The 19,814-nt window shown below is 41.7% G+C and overlaps 1 long non-coding RNA gene across 1 annotated transcript; it reads left to right on the top strand.

The window, feature by feature from the left end:
• Positions 1-770: 770 nt before the first annotated feature.
• LOC124553701 lies at positions 771-19,713 on the top strand. Its single transcript, XR_006968111.1, has 3 exons — positions 771-976; positions 16,772-16,921; positions 18,217-19,713. It is a non-coding gene; the product is annotated as an uncharacterized LOC124553701 (long non-coding RNA).
• Positions 19,714-19,814: the final 101 nt, after the last annotated feature.

Genomic DNA, 19,814 nt, shown 5'->3' with positions numbered 1-19,814 from the left:
GAGAGAAGGAAACGTAGTAGGTGAATATGGATTGGGGGGAAGGAATGAAAGAGGAAGCCGCCTGGTAGAATTTTGCATGAAGGTCTCTACAATGCAATTTTTGTAAGGTGTGGTTGGTCAAACCACGTCATATGTTGTAGATGAAAATGTATTGCAATTGTGCGCATCACATATCGTGGAACAATGCGAGGGTGTTTCTCACTGTCTATGAATGCGCGAAAGATCTTGAAAAGTCATAACTGCTAATCGTAGTGCTCCCTAACTTCCTTTTTCGCACAAATCGGAGGCTCAGTATACTCGCTTAGTGTTGGAAACTCTGCCGAGTAGGCCAGATTTTCACTCTCCTAATTATTTCATTCCCTGTCCATGCAGTCGATAATCATTATCTTCAGTTCCCACAAATGAAAAAAGTCATTGTTAGGTTCAATGAATTTTATCTGTTTGCTGCTTGTGTGTAACTCTAGAGTTGTTCTATTTGATCTGAATCACATTTTGATGTGTAATTGATTTGGGAAACAGTTCTAAGAATCAACATCCTTTAATTGGTCTTATGATAAGTTAATCTTCAGAATTTGGTACGTTGCGGGACCCGGTCTGGAGAAGACGGCACGAGGTGTAATGGCGGAAAAGACACTTGGCCGACTGTACGTAGTGTACCGGAGAGGCGCGAGAGGGCAGGAGTTGCCGGCCACAGTACCAACTGCCGCAGACAGATGGCAGGTCGAGTCGCTGCCTGCAACTGTTTCACATCCGCACGGCGCACACTGCACAGGTTACAGCTGACTGCAGTTCGTGACATGTTCGTTTAAAGTAGGAGATATTGGGCTTTCTCGTCTTGAATAAACTAACAATGCTGTGCTTTTGGTTGTACCTTCGAAGAGAAGAAGAGAGGGACGCAGGAAGAAGAAGAATAATACGGCTGATGAACATCTGCAGAGCATACTGGCAGATTACAAAAGCAACTGCTTTGTGTAAAGTAAGTGCAATTTTCGCGCATTAACGTGGATTAGAAAATTTAAGATTCCGCACCGAGTATATCACGTAGTAGAGACCTGCAGTATTTTAACTTGTTAAAGTTCTTGACATAACTAGTAGTAGATTGTTGAGGTTAAATTCAGATGTACAGTATCGGTGCTTTCACAGGTGTACACTTGGAAAAACAGAAAAAAAATGTCATAACTGAGGCCCAAGACGGTTACGTTTCAGTTTGTGGTGTGCAAATCCTGAAGGACGTTTACCTATTTCTTTTTATTTTATTTTTTGTTATTTTTTTTTAAACTGTGTTCAGTGCATTATCACGGGAGTGACGAATTGAAACGAACAGGAAAAATGTAAAACGAAAGCAAACGGAATGAGAGCAGCATAATTAATTTCTCGTTATTTTACAACTGTTTGTGTAAGATGTTACTCCAGTAAACGATCTCAAGTGCAAATAGAACTTCAACATGTGTGTGAAATATTGCTAAAAATTAAACATAACAGAAATAACATACCAAGAAATGAATGTTACTTAAGAGGAGCAGCTAAGTTTTTAAATTAAAAATTAAATTGCGTTCGAGCAATACTGTAAGTGGAACGCCACAGATGAGAAGGTATTATTGTGTGTCAGCCGAACGTATGCAGATTGTGTGTTACTATCAGTAATATTCGTAAAGTTTTATTTTTTTTGCAGATGAACAACGTTTTCATTGCTAAATATAATTGTAATGGACAGTTACAAAATTTTTGCACCTTTAATACACGGCTGACGTAATGAGATTAGATGATAATTGTTTCAGTGATTAATCAAATCGCTTTACTCCAGAGCCATTTTAAACCATAGGAACTAATGAATTTGTGACAGTTAAACCAGCGCTGCAGAAAACTCTTTTTGCCATAGTAAAACACTAATCGTACGCAAGGCTATTGCTGAGAGGAAGATGTTTTTGAAACATGCCCGTAGGAGACAGGTAGCATGGAAAAATTTGTTTTATATCTTCAGTATCTGCCACATTGTATTAAGTAACACTTTAAATAAAAATAAGTTTTTATTGTACTGTATTTTTTTAAAGGGGGCAAGAAGTATAAATAATTTCATCCAGTCCCATACAGATAGCCATGAAAAATAGTAATTGTGAAACTTTGATAGCTATAGAAACGCTTGCAATACTTCAAAAAATGAGAAACGTGGTGTACATCCAGTAGATAATTGATGCATGAATAGTTCCCCTCTTTGCTATTAACTTAAGCAAGCAATTATTCCATAATATACTAGTCTGCAGAAATACGCTAAAGATGTCTGCATTATTAATTTGTCAGAATATGTATATATCTGCAAATATTTTAGACACTCATTAAAATCCAGTGGTTTTGCTGAATAAGAACTTATACTGTCATAGGCTTCAAATAAATTTCCCATTTCCATTAACAATTTCTTGCACATCACTTGTTCAGCCTGAGCTGTGTCAATAAATATTTTGATTCGGGGTCCTCTTGTCTCCCTGCTCACAAGTTGCTAAATTCACTACCAGAATCAGATTCAAACACCCAAATAATGGTTCTAGCACTTTTTACCTGTCAGAATCTTCTAAGAAAAGTTCATTAAAATCCTCACAAACTAATGACTGATTCAACTTGTTTGGCAGAAAGCTCAACAATTCGTCTAGATTTCTCCTAAATCACTGATAGTCTCCTAGACCCCTGAGGAGTGTTATAATTAGAAGTGTATATTTTTGCTTTTGTGTTAACATCTTTCCCTTTTCCAAGTAAACTGTACACACACATGATGCTAGCCTGTAATCCCTTATATTTTAAGCCGGCCGCGGTGGTCTCGCGGTTCTAGGCGCGCAGTCCGGAACCGTGCGACTGCTACGGTCGCAGGTTCGAATCCTGCCTCGGGCATGGATGTGTGTGATGTCCTTAGGTTAGTTAGGTTTAAGTAGTTCTAAGTTCTAGGGGACTGATAACCACAGCAGTTGAGTCCCATAGTGCTCAGAGCCATTTGAACCTTATATTTAATTTCTGCATCACTGAGAGTACATGGTACTGAGAGAGGCAAAAAAGACACACCCGAAATTCATACACCTTCCTGACATAAAAGAAGCTCATCTACCTATTCATTCAGCATCCTAATGTTTTGACGGAACAAACTAATTTATATTTTCTGGTAACTATTCCATATTTGATGGTTCTACGCAGTTGTAATTCCTATCAAAGCTGTCTGTCTGTAATCTGATTCTAGCCAAAAGATGTGTTGCCTTACGCATCCTGCCAGATGCTCATCTAGTACCTCTCCCTAGCCACCCTATTCAGATGCAGGCGATAATCAGCATATCCACATCTGCAAGTTGGAGCGACAGTAACAGCACACGTGTGAGACATTGTTCCAACAGACAGCAGTTCACTCGGCACCCCGATTACACGGCTGACAGCTGTGTTAACTCACGGCCGGTCGTGGTGCTGCATTACTTCCACACTGTTACTGCTTGTATTTTCTCCAGACCAGCTTCCGTACTCTGCTCTAACTTGACAGTACTATTTAAGTGAAACGAGTCCAAAACTCATTCTAGACTTTGTGTTCCTTTCTCTGTGGCTTTGTGCATCTGTATAAGTTTTGTTACGTGAAGGACTGTAACAGTTGTTGAAATTTTCAGGCAGAATAGATGTACACAAGTTTGGTGGACCAAAGGCTGCAGTTGGACTCTTTACTGATGATTAGAAATGGAAAATAAGAGACAAACGAGGGAAGAACAAACACCTGTTTGGAATTCTATGAGGGTCAGCCAGCATGTGGGTTTTCTTGCCTTCGATCAGCCTGACTGCTTTTCGTACCTGCATTACTGCTACTTAAATATTGTGGTCGTCACTCCTTAGACTGACTTCATCACATCTCCAATCTAGTCCGTCATGTGCGAGCTTCTTAATCTCCGAATAACTACTGCAACGTTCGTCCATTTGAACTCACCTACAGTATTTGAGGCTTTGTCTCTCTCTAAAATTTTTACTGCCAACACATCCCAATTCACCGTTACTTTTTACCTCTCAATGTTTCATGTTAACGTGACTGCACTTATAGGCAGGGGGTGCCATAAATTTCTATCCTCCCAGATTATGTACCTGTTTATCTATCATGATCTTCTCCATTATCATCATGTATCATGATCTTCTCCATTACTGTCATTGGAGAACTTCGTGAGTCAGCAAGTGATAAACTGTTTATGATAGCGTAGAAGTTCCACGGCCATAATACATTGTTTTTATTTTATTACTTGATGTTCCAGTCTTTGTGATTAATTTTGGGATCCGCCACATTATCCATCTGGAATGATGCATCGCCACTGGTCGCAGTTGGCAAAACTAGTCACAAACGTGAAATTGGTAAAATAAAATGATAGAGTGTACGTGTGGGACGTTGTTCAAAAACATTTCCTCTTAATTGGTGGTTCAGTCTACCCACCTAATCTTTAGCATTCTTCTGCAGCACGACATTTAAACAGCTTCTATTCTCCTCTTGTCTATGCTGTTTATTGCTCACGATTCAGTTCCATTTAAGGCTACAGTCCAGACAAATATTTCAGGCGTCAGGTTGATTTACTTGTCTTAATAGAGGTGTGCATTGTGTCAGGATTTTAGGGTAACCTGAGGCACCGTGTGTAAAGAAACAAACCACTATTTAGAAAATGGCTGTGTGGAGGCCACTAAGACTCGAACATAAATCCAAATATGTAAATAAAATAACTAAAGTGTAGTACCTCCAGTGGTCACGGTCTCCTTTCTGTGCCATATACATCACAATTAACTAGCAGTGAGTTATCTAATTGTTCAGCACCCCACATAAAGGTATTAAGTTCACAGTTGAGGACAAAGTAGGCACCATTGTAAACTTACTAGACCTGACCATTACAATAACAAGTAGTAGACATAAAATTGGAATTTATTGGAAGCCTACAACAACATTCCGCCATCCACAACTCCTCTTGTCATCCCACAGCCCCAAAATGGCAGCATTCTGGTATGTTGTCAAGAGGAACAGCAACCCAACTACAACACTCTGAAGATAAATGTAAACAAGAGATTGAAATAAACACCAGTGTAGCTGAATCCCTGAAAAACACAAATAGTTGCAAAAGAATCACAGCACACAAAACAAACATAAAATAAGACCACCTATACCGTACCATTTGTGGGTAGTATTTCATATCAGATTGCCAATGTCGTGATACGTAAAGGCATAAACATGTATTTTGTCTCATGTAACGTGATTGGGCAGAAAATTGTACATCCTTGAACAACTGCTGATGTACAAATGTCAAAGAAAACAGACAGAGTCCATCCTAATTGACAACATATACCAAAGCGTTTGTCATCTCTGGTCTTAACAGCAGCCTGCACCATTAGATTTGCAATGCACATTTCCAATATCTCTCTATATATCTCTCCGTCTCTGGCACAGTCTCTGGCACAGTCTCTGGCACAGTCTCTGGCACAGTCTCTGGCACAGTCTCTGGCACAGTCTCTGGCACAGTCTCTGGCACAGTCTCTGGCACAGTCTCTGGCACAGTCTCTGGCACAGTCTCTGGCACAGTCTCTGGCACAGTCTCTGGCACAGTCTCTGGCACAGTCTCTGGCACAGTCTCTGTCCCCCCCCCCCCCAGTCTACCTGCCATCACCATTGGTCCACATGCATCCTTCCTCAAAAACAGTCCACTGTGACGCAGATGGCTTCGACGCCCCACCTCCTGCTCACTTTCATTTTTGCGATTGACGGTGGTGGACCCCGGGATCCCAGTGGGGGCAGTTGTGTGGAAGCAGAGTCGAAATCCTGACACGCAGATCCAAAGAGCCCACTGAATTCGCCACAATTCTGGCCCTATATTCCTCATTCGCATCTTTTCTGAAGACCCCTCAACCGTAGATCGCCACCTTCAGAATGCGGTGCTCATCTGTTACCAGAACACAAAGTAGAGCCTTCCTGATACCTAGTCAGAGACTGTCATTACTACAGATTCATCATCTACAATGATCATTTAACTCCCAACTGCGAAAACCCTCCTACGTGTTCCCACTTGCCCTATTGGTTGGGGAATTGTAGGACGCCCCTAGGTAGGTCAGGGGTGCTCTACACAAAGGAAGCGGCTACTCGGGTAGCAGAGTACTTGCGGCGTGCACAGGGGGGTTTTTTAGGCTAGGCAGCAGTGCGAGGTGTCCTGATGAACACTCACCAGTCGACGTGCGGGCAGGGAAATCGGGACGCGCTCACTTTAAATACACTCCACCTATCAAGATATTAGCAGTAAATTTTCAGAGTGTTCGGAATAAAGTTCCCAAATTTACTGCCCTCCAGGAAGCGTGTGGTGCGCAAATTATTCTCTCGGGACTGAGAGCTGGCTGAACCCTGAGATAGGAAGTTCTGAAATATTTAGTGAGGGTCGGAATGTGTATCAGAAAGACAGATTAGACACCGTAGGAGGTGGTGTCTTCATTGCAGTTGACAAAAATATTGTGTCTACTGAGGTCAAAGTAGATTGTGAAGTTATTTGCACACGTTTAACAGAGCAAGGGGAAATAAAGTTAATTGTTGGGTGTTATTACCGGCCACGAGATTCCACCGTGACAGTTCTAGAATCATTCAGAGAGAGTCTACACTCTGTATCGCAGAAGTACGTGGATCGTGCTATATTAGTCGGAGGTGACTTCAACCTATCTAGTATAGACTGGGATGTCTATAGATTCATTACAGGTGGTACAGACAAGCTGTGGTGTGAATTACTTTGGAACACATTATCCGAAAACTGTCTTGAGCAGCTAAATCGACAGCCAGTGCGTAATGGAAATATTTTAGATCTGGCAGCCACGAACAGAACAGACGTCGATGGTGTCAGTGTTGAGACAGGGATTAGTGATCGTGATGTTGTCATTACGACTATGGTTACGAAAGTTAAAAAGTCGGTCATGAAGGGTAGGAGAGTGTTCTTACTAGAAAGTGCGGATAAGCAGTTGTTAGCATCCCACTTAGTAAATGAATCGACTTCATTTACTTCCGGTACGATGGACGTGGAAGAATTATGGGCAAATTTTAAACACATTGGACAAATATGTGCGGAAAAAGTGGGTTACGGGCGGAAAAGACCCACCTTGGTTTAACAGTGCAATTGGGAGAATGCTCAGGAAGCAAAGACAGTTGCACTCGCGGTACAAGAAAGATCGGGAGAATGATGACAGGCGAAAGTTAGTGGAGATTCTTGTTGCTGTAAAAAGAGCAATGCGCAAAGCATACAACCACTACCACCGTCGTACCTTAGCAAAAGATCTTGCTGAAAACCCAAGGAAATTCTGGTCTTATGTAAAATCGGTAAGCGGCTCTAAGGCTTCCGTCCAGTCACTCACTGATCAGTCTGGCCTGGCAACGGAAGACAGCAAAACGAAAGCTGAAATTTTAAATTTAGCATTTGAGAAATCTTTCACGCAGGAGGATCGTACAAACATACCGCCGTTTGAGTCTCGTGCAGATTCCCGTATGGAGGACGTAGTGATAGACATCCCTGGGGTTGTGAAGCAGCTGAATGAATGGGTTGAAAATAAATAAATCGCCAGGTCCTGATGGGATTCCAATTAACAGTAACAACAGTTCGTTGTTGGTGGCTACAGAGATGACAACTGAATTTTATGCAGTAACACTGTGTAATGATGTTGCTCGTGTATAATACACTTTACTAAATGTAGGAAATTCGTTTTGAGCTCTACAGTAATCACCAATCAATTCAGACCTTCTTCTGTGGAGCTGTAATAAGAACGTGGCTGTGAAATGTGAACCAGCTACACATCCCTCTAAGAGTCAAGCGGCAACTAACAAATTAACTGAACTGCCTATCAAAATCTGCACTGAAAGCCAGAGCAGTGGTGCATGTACACACAAAGCACACAACTGTGTTTTATTTCACTTGTGCATTCCTAAAATCTGGTTCCCGTAGAGTTACTCAGATCTACAAATAATGCAGCGTTTCTGGACACGTGTGGCATACAGCACTTCACCGTGCACTAATACAAGAGAGTATAACCTGATAGTTGTGCCCATAAATGTACGCCATGTCACACAGTCTTCAGGCGGGCAACATATGTTGTGATTTGGTAGTACAGAGGTGGTGTTGTTGTGATCTTCAGTCCAAAGACTGGTTCGATGCAACTCTCCGTGCTACTCCATCCTGTGCAAACCTTTTCATCTCAGAGTAACTGCTGCAACCGACATCCTCCTGCATTCATCTCTTGGTCTCAATCTACAATTTTTACCCTCCACGCTTCCCTCCAGTACTAAGTAGGTGATCGTCGATCCCTCAGAATGTTCCTACCGACTTACTTCTTCTAGCCAAGTTGTGCCACAATGCTACAGCCCTGTCTCACTCCCTTCTCAATCACTGCTGCCCTTTCATGCCCCTCGACTCCTATAACTGCCATCTGGTTTCTGTACAAATTGTAAATAGCCTTTCGCGCCCTGTATTTATCACGAGAATTTGAAAGAGCTTGTTCCAGTCAACATTGTCAAAAGCTCTCTGTGCCTACAAATGTTGTAAATGTAGGTTTACCGTTCCTTAACATAGCTTCTAAGGTAAGTAGTGGGGTCAGAATTGGCTCGCGTGTTCCTACATTTGAACAGAACCCAAACTGATCTTCCTGAGGCCATCTTCTACCAGTTTTTTCATTTGTCTGTTTTGCAATGGTGACTTATTAAAACGATAGTTTGGTGGTTCACACACCTGTCAGCACCTCCTTTCTATGGATATGGAGTTGTTATATTCTTCTTGAAGTCCGAGGATACTTCGCCTGTCTCATACAACTTGCTCACCAGATGGCAGAGTTTTGTCAGGGCTGGCTCTCCCAAGGGTATCAGTAGCTCTAACGGAATGATGTCTACTTGCGGTGCCTTGTTTCTACTTAGGTGTTTCAGTGCTCTCACCAATTCTTCACACAGTGTCATATCTCCTACCTCATCTTCATCTACGTCCTCTTCCATTTCCATAATAATGTCCCTGAGTACATCGCCCTTGTATAGACCCTCTATATACTCCTTCCACCTTTCTGTTTTCCTTTCTTTGCTTAGAACTGGGTTTCCATCTGAGATCTTGATATTCATACAAGTGGTTCTCCTTTCACCAAAGGTCTCTTTAATTTTCCTGTAGGCAGTATCTATCTTACCCCTAGTGAGATAAGCCTCTACATCCTTACATTTGTCCTCTAGCCATCCCTGCTTAGCCATTTTGCACTTCCTGTCGATCTCATTTTTGAGACTTTTGTATTCCCTTTTGCCTGCTTCATTTACTGCGTTTTTATATTTTCTCCCATCATGAATTAAATTAAATATTTCTTCTGTTACCCAAGGATTTCTACTAGCCCTCGTCTTTTTTTACCTACTTGATCCTCTCCTGCCTTCACTATTTCATCCCTCTAAGCTACCCATTCTCCTTCTACTGTATTCCATTCCCCTTTTATTGTCCTCTAATGCTCTCTCTGAAACACTCTACAACCTCTGATTTTTTCAGATTATCCAGCTCCCAACTCCTGAAATTCCTACCATTTTGTAATTTCTTCATTTTTAATATATAGTACATAACCAGTAAATTGTGTACAGAGTCCACATCTGCCCCTGGAATATGTCATAGAACTTAAAACCTGTTTCCCAAATCTGTCTTACCACCATACAGGGTGTTACAAAAACGTTCCTCACACACAAATAAAGAAAATATGTTATGTGGACATGTGTCCAGAAACGCTTACTTTCCATGTTAGAGCTCATTTTATTACTTCTCTTCAAATCACATTAATTGTGGAATGGAAACACACAGCAACAGAACGTACCAGCGTGACTTCAAACACTTTGTCACAGGAAATGTTCAAAATGTCCTCCGTTAGCGAGGATACGTGCATCCACCCTCCGTCGCACGGAATCCCTGATGCGCTGATGCAGCCCTGGAGAATGGCGTATTGTATCACAGCCGTCCACAATACGAGCACAAAGAGTCTACATTTGGTACCGGGGTTGCGTATACAAGAGCTTTCAAATGCCCCCATAAATGAAAGTCGAGAGGGTTGAGGTCAGTAGAGCGAGCAGGCCACGGAATTGGTCCGCCTCTACCAATCCATCGGTCACCGAATCTGTCGTCGAGAAGCGTACGAACACTTGGACTGAAATGTGCAGGAGCTCCATCGTGCACGAACCACATGTTGTGTCGTACTTGTAAAGGCACATGTTCTAGCAGCACAGGGAGAGTATCCCGTATGAAATCATAACTGCTCCATTGAGCGTAGGTGGAAGAACGTGGGGCCCAATCGAGACATCACCGACAATGCCTGCCCAAACGTTCACAGAAAATCTGTGTCGATGACATAATTGCACAATTGCGTGCGGATTCTCGTCAGCCCGTACCTGTTGACTGTGAAAATTTACAATTTGATGACGTCGGAATGATGCCTCACCCGTAAAGAGAACATTTGCACTGAAATGAGGATTGACACATTGTCGGATGAACCATTCGCAGAAGTGTACCCGTGGAGGGCAATCAGCTGCCGATAGTGCCTGCACACGCTGTACACGGTACGGAAACAACTGGTTCTCCCGTAGCACTGTCCGTACAGTGACGTGGTCAACGTTACCTTGTACAGCAGCAACTTCTCTGACGCTGACATTAGGGTTATCATCAACTGCACGAAGAATTGCCTCGTCCGTTGCAGGTGTCCTCGTCGTTTTAGGTCTTCCCCAGTCGCGAATCGTAGGCTGGAATGTTCCGTGCTCCCTAAGACGCCGATCGATTGCTTCGAACGTCTTCCTGTCGGGACACCTTCGTTCTGGAAATCTGTCCGATACAACGTACCGCGCCACGGCTATTGCCCCGTGCTAATCCGTACATCAAATGGGCATCTGCCAACTCCGCATTTGTAAACGTTGCACTGACTGCAAAACCACGTTCGTGATGAACACTAACCTGTTGATGCTACGTACTGATGTGCTCGATGCTAGTACTGTAGAGCAATGAGTCGCATGTCAACACAAGCACCGAAGTCAACATTACCTTCCTTCGTTTGGGCCAACTGGCGGTGAATCGAGGAATTACAGTGCATACTGACGAAACTAAAATGAGCTCTAACATGGAAATTAAGCGTTTCCGGGCACATGTCCATATAAAATCTTTTCTTTATTTGTGTGTGAGGAATGTTTCCTGAAAGTTTGGTCGTACGTTTTTGTAATGCCCTGTATAATCAATCTGAAATCTCTTGGTGTCTCCAGGTCTCTTCCACAGATACAACCTTCTTTCATGATTCTTAAACCTCCATATTCACCTACTACTTTTCCTTCTCCTCCTTTTCCTACTACTGAATTCCAGTCCCCAATGAGTATTACATTTTTTTCTCCCTTAACTATGTGAATAATTTCTTTTATCTCATTATATATTTCTTCAATGCATCATGTGCAGAGCTAGTTTGCATATTAACCTGTACTACTGTGCAAAAGCTTTCACCCTGCTGTTTGTAGTAGCTTATCCGCATTCCTAATTTTCATTCATTATTAAAGCTACCCCTGCATTACCCCTATTTGATTCTGTATTTATGACCCTGTATTCACCTGACCAGAAGTTCAGTTTCTCCTGCCAATCAACTAACTAGTTCCCATTATATCTAACGTTAACCTATCCATTTCCATTTTTAAATTTTCCAACCTATCTGCCCAGTTAAGGGGTCTGACAGTCAACGCTCCAATCCATAAAACCCCTGTTCTGTTTCTCCTGATAATGATGTTCTCCTGAGCAGTCCCTGATCGGAAATCCAATTCAGGAAGTATTATACCTCTGTAGTGTTTTACCCGAGAGGATGTCATCATTATTTAACCGTACAGCAAAGCTGTATGCCCCCAGGAAAACTTATGGCTGTAGTTTCCCCTTGCTTTCAGCTGTTTGCAGTACAACCACAGAAAGACAATTTTGCGTGATGTTACAAGGCCAGTTCAGTCAATTGCCCAGACTGTTGCCTATTGCAACTACTGAAAAGGCTACTGCTCTTCTTCAGGAACCACACGTTTGTCTGACCTCTCAACAGATACCCCTCTTTTGTGGGTGTGCACCTACAGTATGGTTATCTGCATCTGTTTCACGCAAGCCTTCCCTAATGGGAAGGCTTGCTTGATACAGATGCAAGGTCCAAGGTTCACGTGGGGGGGCGGGGGGGGGGGGGGGGGGGGTTAGTAGTGCAGAGCTACATAATTACAATAGCTGACAGGAGTCATTTTGAACACAGTCGAGGGTCATGTGAAAACACTCGCATTCAGTTCTCTCAGGAAGTAATAAGGGTTTAGTTTATTTCCAAGACAGCAATCAAATTTTGTTTAAATAGTGTGCATACGGGTAACACACACAGTTTATTGATGTGCTACAGTGGTCTTGCTCTATGCCTTCTAATTGATTTCACAAACTGATGCCAGATATTTTATGAAACTGCCCACATTACCATTCTCATTTTGTTTCAGGGTATCTGCGCAAGTAGTTGCGCTGCACGAAAATAGCGATCTTCAGTCTCCTTAGATTTTGTTGGTGTGGATTGGTGTAGCAATTCCTCCTGATTCCACGTCGCTTGTGGTGGCCATAGCTGTTCCATTATTCAGTCTGATTCACCCAGAAGCCTCCATGTCATTTCCCTCCTGCAGCACTATTGGTGGAAACTGCTACAGCATCACTTTCTTGTCACGAGGTTGCATCTCTCTCAAATGTACAAAATAATGATTGGATCAAAAGCTCAGATTAGCAAAGGATGTTAAAGGAAGTAAGGCCTTGCACTTTGATAGGAACCATCCCGGCATTTCGCTGAAGTGATTTAGAGAAATAACGGAACATCTGAAATGGGATGTCTGGACGCGGGTTTGAACCACTGTCTTTCTGAATACGATTCCATTGTGCTATCCACTGCTCCACCTCGTTCAGCATAATTTAGATGTAGTAGTCAGTTTGGTCTTGTGGGTAGTGACGAAAAAAAAATTAGTTACGTAGTATCTGCACGTCACAATAAATGCACACGTAAAGTTCTGATATCTATGGTTCTATAACTTGTAGCTGCAGCAGTAGTACTAGCAGTTGCAAAAATTGCATTTCTGTAAATTATATTTAGCCTTAACAGCAACAAACTAAGATACTGAGATGTTTAATTGAATTGAGTAACCTGTACATTCCTGCTGCTGGTAATTATTAAAATCAGTGTTCAAACATACTGCCATCAATTAAAGATTGTATTTACTTAGTAGGTCACAAAGAGACATACACAAAGATGAAAACTTACCTGAGAGATACAGATACTGGGGCAGCAGAAGTGAAGAGACATACAAAGTTTTCACTTTGACACACTAAGTGCTGATTCAGATAGCAAGGTTGGATGGGATTTCTGGATGAATTATATTTTTACAGAATGACACTCCCATCTTGAATTAAGGTCATGAAGTATCTCATTTATGTGTTACATACAAGCCTTGCAAAGCACTAATTCCAAAAGCTGCAAAGAATCCACAACCTGGATGGTGCATAAATAACTCAAGAGTTCATGCATGCAATTAACTCGCAAAAAATGCGAGGGCAAAGCCGTTTCAGTAGGTTAAACATTGTAACTTATAAACTGGAATTATGTTAAATAATTGTTAATGAAGTTGAATACCTATAAAGATGTAAGTAATGCTCTTTTTGAAATTAAAGTTCTGATGGTAGCGTACAGCCAGCGCAAACAGTTGAAAATAATTAGCACCTAATAGCACAAGGGCAAGAATTTATTTGGAGACTGCTGTAGGATATACTATCAAGTACTGTATGTGGGTTGTTTATAATGCAAAAGGTGAACGTTGAATCCTTACAGAATCTGTTCCACATACAAGTGTCGTACTATCTTCTCACTTGTGAAACCTTGCTGATCTATCCGATTGCACGATTGAAGATTTTAAACACACGTCCCCGTTCTTCCACGAGGAAGCCATTTTGCTAGCAAGTCCAAAGTTGGCAGCAGTGCAAGTCGAGATGCACTCCACTTTGCAGCGCTGGAGTCGTGGCGTGTTTACCAGGGCAGTACAGCCTCGTATAAAGGGAAGTACGGCCATCGTATTCTGCTGCGTTCGCCGCCATCCACAGTTGGCTGAAATCACATCTTGTAACATTAGCAGCCGTTGTGGGCCCAAGCATTGTGTGTGAGGCATGGGCAGTGTTGTGTATTTTCAAAGTTCTAAGTAGAATACTACCTCAGTGCTGTGCTTTTTGCTTTTTGTTCTGAGGCAGAAAGGGAGGTAAACTGTACAGAATTCCTTCTGAAGGTAGAGATGCAACAAGAAGGAGAATATGGCCGATGAAAACCAGCAGAGCCAACTGGCGGCCCACATGAGACTCTCGCTTCTGTATGGAAAGAACAGTTTTCATTCATTAGTGCAAATAATCTTTAGGTTTAACATACGCTGTGTAACAGACTTGCTGTATTTCGACTCGCTTAGTGATCAGATTTGGTGTGTCACTACATGTGGTTCGTCTCAAACCGGTCACAGTTGTTTGTGAAAGGTACGTTGTGTGCAAGTCTGTCTTTGTGGACAAACCATAGTGAAAGCTACACGTTTCTAGTTAATCTGTAATGTACTGACTGCTATAAAGACATATTTTTTGCAACACGAAAGGTGTAATAGGTAAACACGGATTTTCGTTTCATATTCAGTGTGTAGGCCCAATTGTTGAAGATGGAAAGTACAGTATTTGGATGTTTTAATGTATGTTGTTGGCTATGGCTATGTGTACTTCAAAGATCAATTAACAGTGCCTCATTTTCAGTAAATTTTGTGAAAATAATTGGCGTGATACTGACGTGCCTCTGTAAAGTACCTGTTACTTGCATTTAATAGTGTAGGCCTACCGTTTCGACAAACATTGAAATAAATAAAAAGAATAGCATAGCTGAATTGTATCGTCAGTCGTAACAGTACAGTATATTTATAATTAACTCTTTTAATACGGCATCTTGTATATTCAACAGTCTCAGATACAAATACTACACTATGTGATCAAAAGTATCCGGACACATGCATGAAAATGACTTAAAAGTTCCTGGCGCCCTCCGTCAGTAATGCTGGAATTCAGTGTGGTGTTGGCCCACTCTTAGCCTTGATGACACCTTCCACTCTCGCTTGCATACGTTCGATGAGGTGCTGGAGGGTTTCTCGGGGAATGGCAGCCCATTCTTCACGGAGTGCTGCACTGAGGAGGGGTATCGATGTCGGTCGGTGAGGCCTGGCACAAAGTCCGCATTCTGAAACGTGCCAAAGATGTTCCCTAGGATTCAGGTCAGGACTCTGTGCAGGCCAGTTCATTACAGGGATGTTATTGTCGTGTAACCACTCCGTCACAGGTCGTGCAATACAAACAGGTGCTCGATCGTGTTGAAAAATGCAATCACCATCCCCGAATTGCTCTTCAACAGTGGAAAGCAAGAAGGTGCTTAAAACATCAATGTAGGCGTGTGATACTGCCACGCAAAACAACAAGGGGTGAAAAATGCAATCACCATCCCCGAATTGCTCTTCAACAGTGGAAAGCAAGAAGGTGCTTAAAACATCAATGTAGGCGTGTGATACTGCCACGCAAAACAACAAGGGGTGGAAGCCCAGTCCATGGAAAACACCACCACACCATATAACACCGCTGCCTCTGAATTTTGCTGTTGACACTACATATGCTGACAGATGACGTGCACCGGGCATTCGGAATACCCACACTCTGCCTTCGGATCGCCACATTGTGTACCGTGATTTGTCTCTCCACACAACGTTTCTCCGCTGTTCCATCGTCCAGTGTTTACACTCGTTGCACTGTGCGCTCAACCTTGAAATCCAGTATTTACTGTCAAAAACAGTCTTGATCACAATTTATTTATTACGGTGAGTACTGATTGCTGGTAGTGATTTACCACCAAAAGGAGGTTCTTACTCATTGCTCTAAAGATGACCACAGTAGTGGTCGAAACCGGACACCGCAATAAATAAATCGTGATCGAGACTGTTTTTGATAGTAAATATTTGTAACACATTGACCACTGTTCACTCCCATAATGTACTCAAAAGTAACTTGAAATCAAAGTTTCCCAAGTGTCATAGTACTTGCACTGAATTCTGATTCTGATGCAGTTTGGAATTCCTGCGTGACGGTTTGGACAGACCCTCTTCAACTGTCGGCGGTCTCTGCCAGTCAACAGACGAGGTCGGCCTGTACGCTTTTGTGCTGTACGTGTCCCTTCACGTTTCCACTTCACCATCACATCGGAAACAGTGGCAGTAGGTGGCAGGACTATGCACCTAATATGAAAAACTGATATTTTTAGTGGTTTTTAGTGGTGTCTGGATACTTTTGATCACACAGTGTAGGCAGGCGTAGACAACGTGCATCGTACAATATTTGTTGTTACACAGGAAACCTAAACCTAATGAAAATTAAACTTGAATGAAGATACATTCCCTAAAAGATGTTAGTCGTATCATGTAAAATGAAATTGTTTCAGTTAGTTTGTAGATAGAATCTGAGTGTTACAATGTTTGTGTATAGCTACTGTACCTAACTCATACGTCTCTTGATTTCTTGCACTTTATGTAGTTACGAGTAGCATGTGCTGAGTTCTATTGATATTACAGATTCATATATTTTATGTTACAAAATATAGTTATAACGTATAGTCTTGATATTTTTATATCGCTTAAATAACGAAGTTGGTAACTAAACTGACTGATAGCACTGTTTGTGTTTACCAGAATCACTTTACTCCAGACCAGTTTGAACCGACAGACTTGGTGGAGTGGTAAAACGTAAACCAAATGCTGTGCCAACAATTTTTGGTGATCGTAAAGCTCCTGCCGAGAGGAAACCTGTTGGCCTACTGGAGAAACGTACTGAGGATACAGGTAACTGGAAAATAAAGCTCACAGCTTCAGTTGCTATATGCATACGTCATGCTTTCACTTGCTCCTGAATTATGACACTCTGAAAATCTCGTGTGACTGCTAACAGCACACATTTGTTGTTTTGATCAGTAGGACACACAGAATTTCCCTTCACAGCATTATGCTTGCAGAAAGTAGGCTTAGTTGTATCGTAGTAATTGTCGTAGGAAACACTTTTGTCAGTTGAGTACAGTAAGCATATACCTTTTTAAAGTTGTTGTAAATGTGTTGCTTAGAGTTCCTTCTTTAGAAGTTATATTTTGTACACTCATTTTAACCCTGAGTTGTGTACAGAAGAAGACTAAAACATTTCATTTGCAACAGCTGTATATTTTTGAAACTGACATGTCCAGGGTCTGTTGATGGAAGGAACAAAATACTTCACCACAAGGTAATTTAGTGAACAGGACCACATCTCTCACACACACAGTCCACTTGTATTGGTATCTGATGAAATATAAAGTAATGTAATTTCTCGTACCTTTGTGCTATATCGTTTCTACTGCTTGCCATTGGATACTGTATATACCATATTTCTAATTTACAGTTAAATGTTATAAACAAATGGGAAAACTGATGCTTTGATTTGTTACCACAGCTGGCTAAAGTTTCCTTAAAAGCCTGTGGTGTTTCCCATACCATTTGTGTTTTTCAGACTCTATATACAGAGCTTTGCCTTTATTGGTAGTATGTAGCACAATAGGTGCTAAGGTGTCCAATGTTGTGGTTCGGTCTGGTCCTCATTATTTAATCTTTTATTGTAAATAATAATTACTTGCCCTTAAAGGTAATCTCCACTAAAACCCACATCGGGAAGTAACACTTGCCGCACAGCTCTTGTAATTTAAGTATTCAGTTCTCACGTGCTGCGTTATTATTGAAGTGTTGTATAGTGAAGCTCTTTTACATTCTATTGCCGTCAGGTTCCTGTGATGCCTAGCAAAGAACCTACAGGTTTTTGGAAACACTATAGTAGCGTTTGTTGAGAATTAAATACAATTGATCAACTACAATTGCACTGTAGGATATGACATTACTTTACCATTTCATAGTATTAAGAGCATACTGGGAATATTACCACTCAGATTGTCATAGACTTGCTTCAGTCCTTTGAAACTAAGATTTTGGCATCTTACGAATCTTTAAATTACATACCACAGCCTACTGAGAAACAATTACTGGTTACCTAAAAACATATTACAGTATTAAATGCTTTTTATGTTTGAAGATTGTAATATTGCAAATATGTGTTCCAGAGGTTGGAGAGCCTTCGAATGTGACCAATGACGTCAGTCCTGCAGCGAACTTGGACACGACAGAAGATGAAGTCACCACCCTGAAGAACCTAGCTTCAGGCTGGAACTGAAGCTTTCAAGAGAAAACTCACCCTCTCTCAGAAAAGGGAGAGAAGAGTGTCTTTAGAAAAAGACAGCCTCTTAGCGAGTCTGCACGGTTTATTCGGTGCAGATCAGTTTGTAGTATGAGTGAAGGGGACACGTGAAGGTAGCAAATGGTCAGTGGAAAGGGCTAAAAATTCGACCACCTTGTAGTAGTAAGGGGTACAAAGTCCTGCTGGAAAATAAATTACCATTTCCTTCAGATAGAACCCCAATATGTTCGCTACAGAGCATAAAAGTTAGACCTGGTGTGCCGAGGGAGCTCGTGAGTTTCGTGAGAGTCAAGCTTGCCCTCATGTTACCAGTGGAGATGCATGCTGTTCTCCTGATGGATGAGGTTAGTATCACTCACCATTGGAATGTGGTTGAGCATTGGCTGCACCATTGATAATGATACGACACCTCCACCAGAACTCGCCCTTGCAAAAACTATAGCTTCTAATGCATCAGTTGTTATGCTGGGTGGTATTACCTCAAGATGGAAACAAACAATAGGTTACCATTACACAGGGCCATCTTTTTCCAGTTCTCACCCCAGACATTACTATAAGCTTTATTAGGGAATCTTAGGCACTCGTACAATGTTCGCTGCATCGCGTCAGTGACGGGAGGGCAGAATTGAGCTGTATGGCGAGAATTTGGAATTGTTGTCGAAAGGTTTTCAAAATTAGTTTCTGCCAGTGTCTTTGTGATGATAATTGGAAACTAATTTTCCTCACAGATACACCACACATTTTGAAAAACGAGGATTCACTTAGTCAATGGGCAATCGGTCTTCCTCTGACGAAATGTTGTCAAGGGACATGATCTGCCTTGTAATGAGGTACATATAAATCGTGTATAACAGTGGCTTGAGGTAGACAGTGGTTTAAGTCTTAAACTGGCACCAAAACTGTGTGAGGGATGTCTGAGGCCAAACCATTACGAGAAAATGAAAGTTGGCTCATCTACTGCCATAATTAACAGCCAGACTGCAGCAGCCAGTGAGTGTGCTGTAAAGACAGAGAAACTGCAGAAAAATACTTTAACCACAGCACGGTTGCTAAAGCACGTTCGTGAGTGGTCTTGCCTCATGACATCCAGAGCTCCAGTTATGCCTCTGAGTCGTTCTGATGAACAAACATACAGTGAGGCTCTCTGTCATCTTTAGGACACTCTGTGATTATTTGGAAACTTGAAAATTGGGCTGAGCAGTGCCTGGAAACCAGTTCAGTGTGGTGTAGTTTTGACAGCTGGAGGTATTTTGGGATTGCAGAACACATTCCTGAATGAGAAGAAATTAAAATTTTTGCTAATAAGTAGATTTACACAAGATACCTTGGAAAATCTGTTAGCAATGCTCCACTTCAAAAATCCAGTACCAATGCTACGAGAAGTAAAATCGTCACTGAGGGTTATTACTCTTTCTCAGTTCTTTAATACTGCCACTGATAATTATGAAAATGAAGGCAGTAGTT

The sequence above is a fragment of the Schistocerca americana genome, chromosome 11, assembly GCF_021461395.2.
Source record: "Schistocerca americana isolate TAMUIC-IGC-003095 chromosome 11, iqSchAmer2.1, whole genome shotgun sequence".
In the NCBI taxonomy this organism is placed as follows: domain Eukaryota; kingdom Metazoa; phylum Arthropoda; class Insecta; order Orthoptera; family Acrididae; genus Schistocerca; species Schistocerca americana.
Note: the sequence above shows the minus strand (reverse complement) of the source record. Positions and strands in the feature narration are given on the sequence as shown.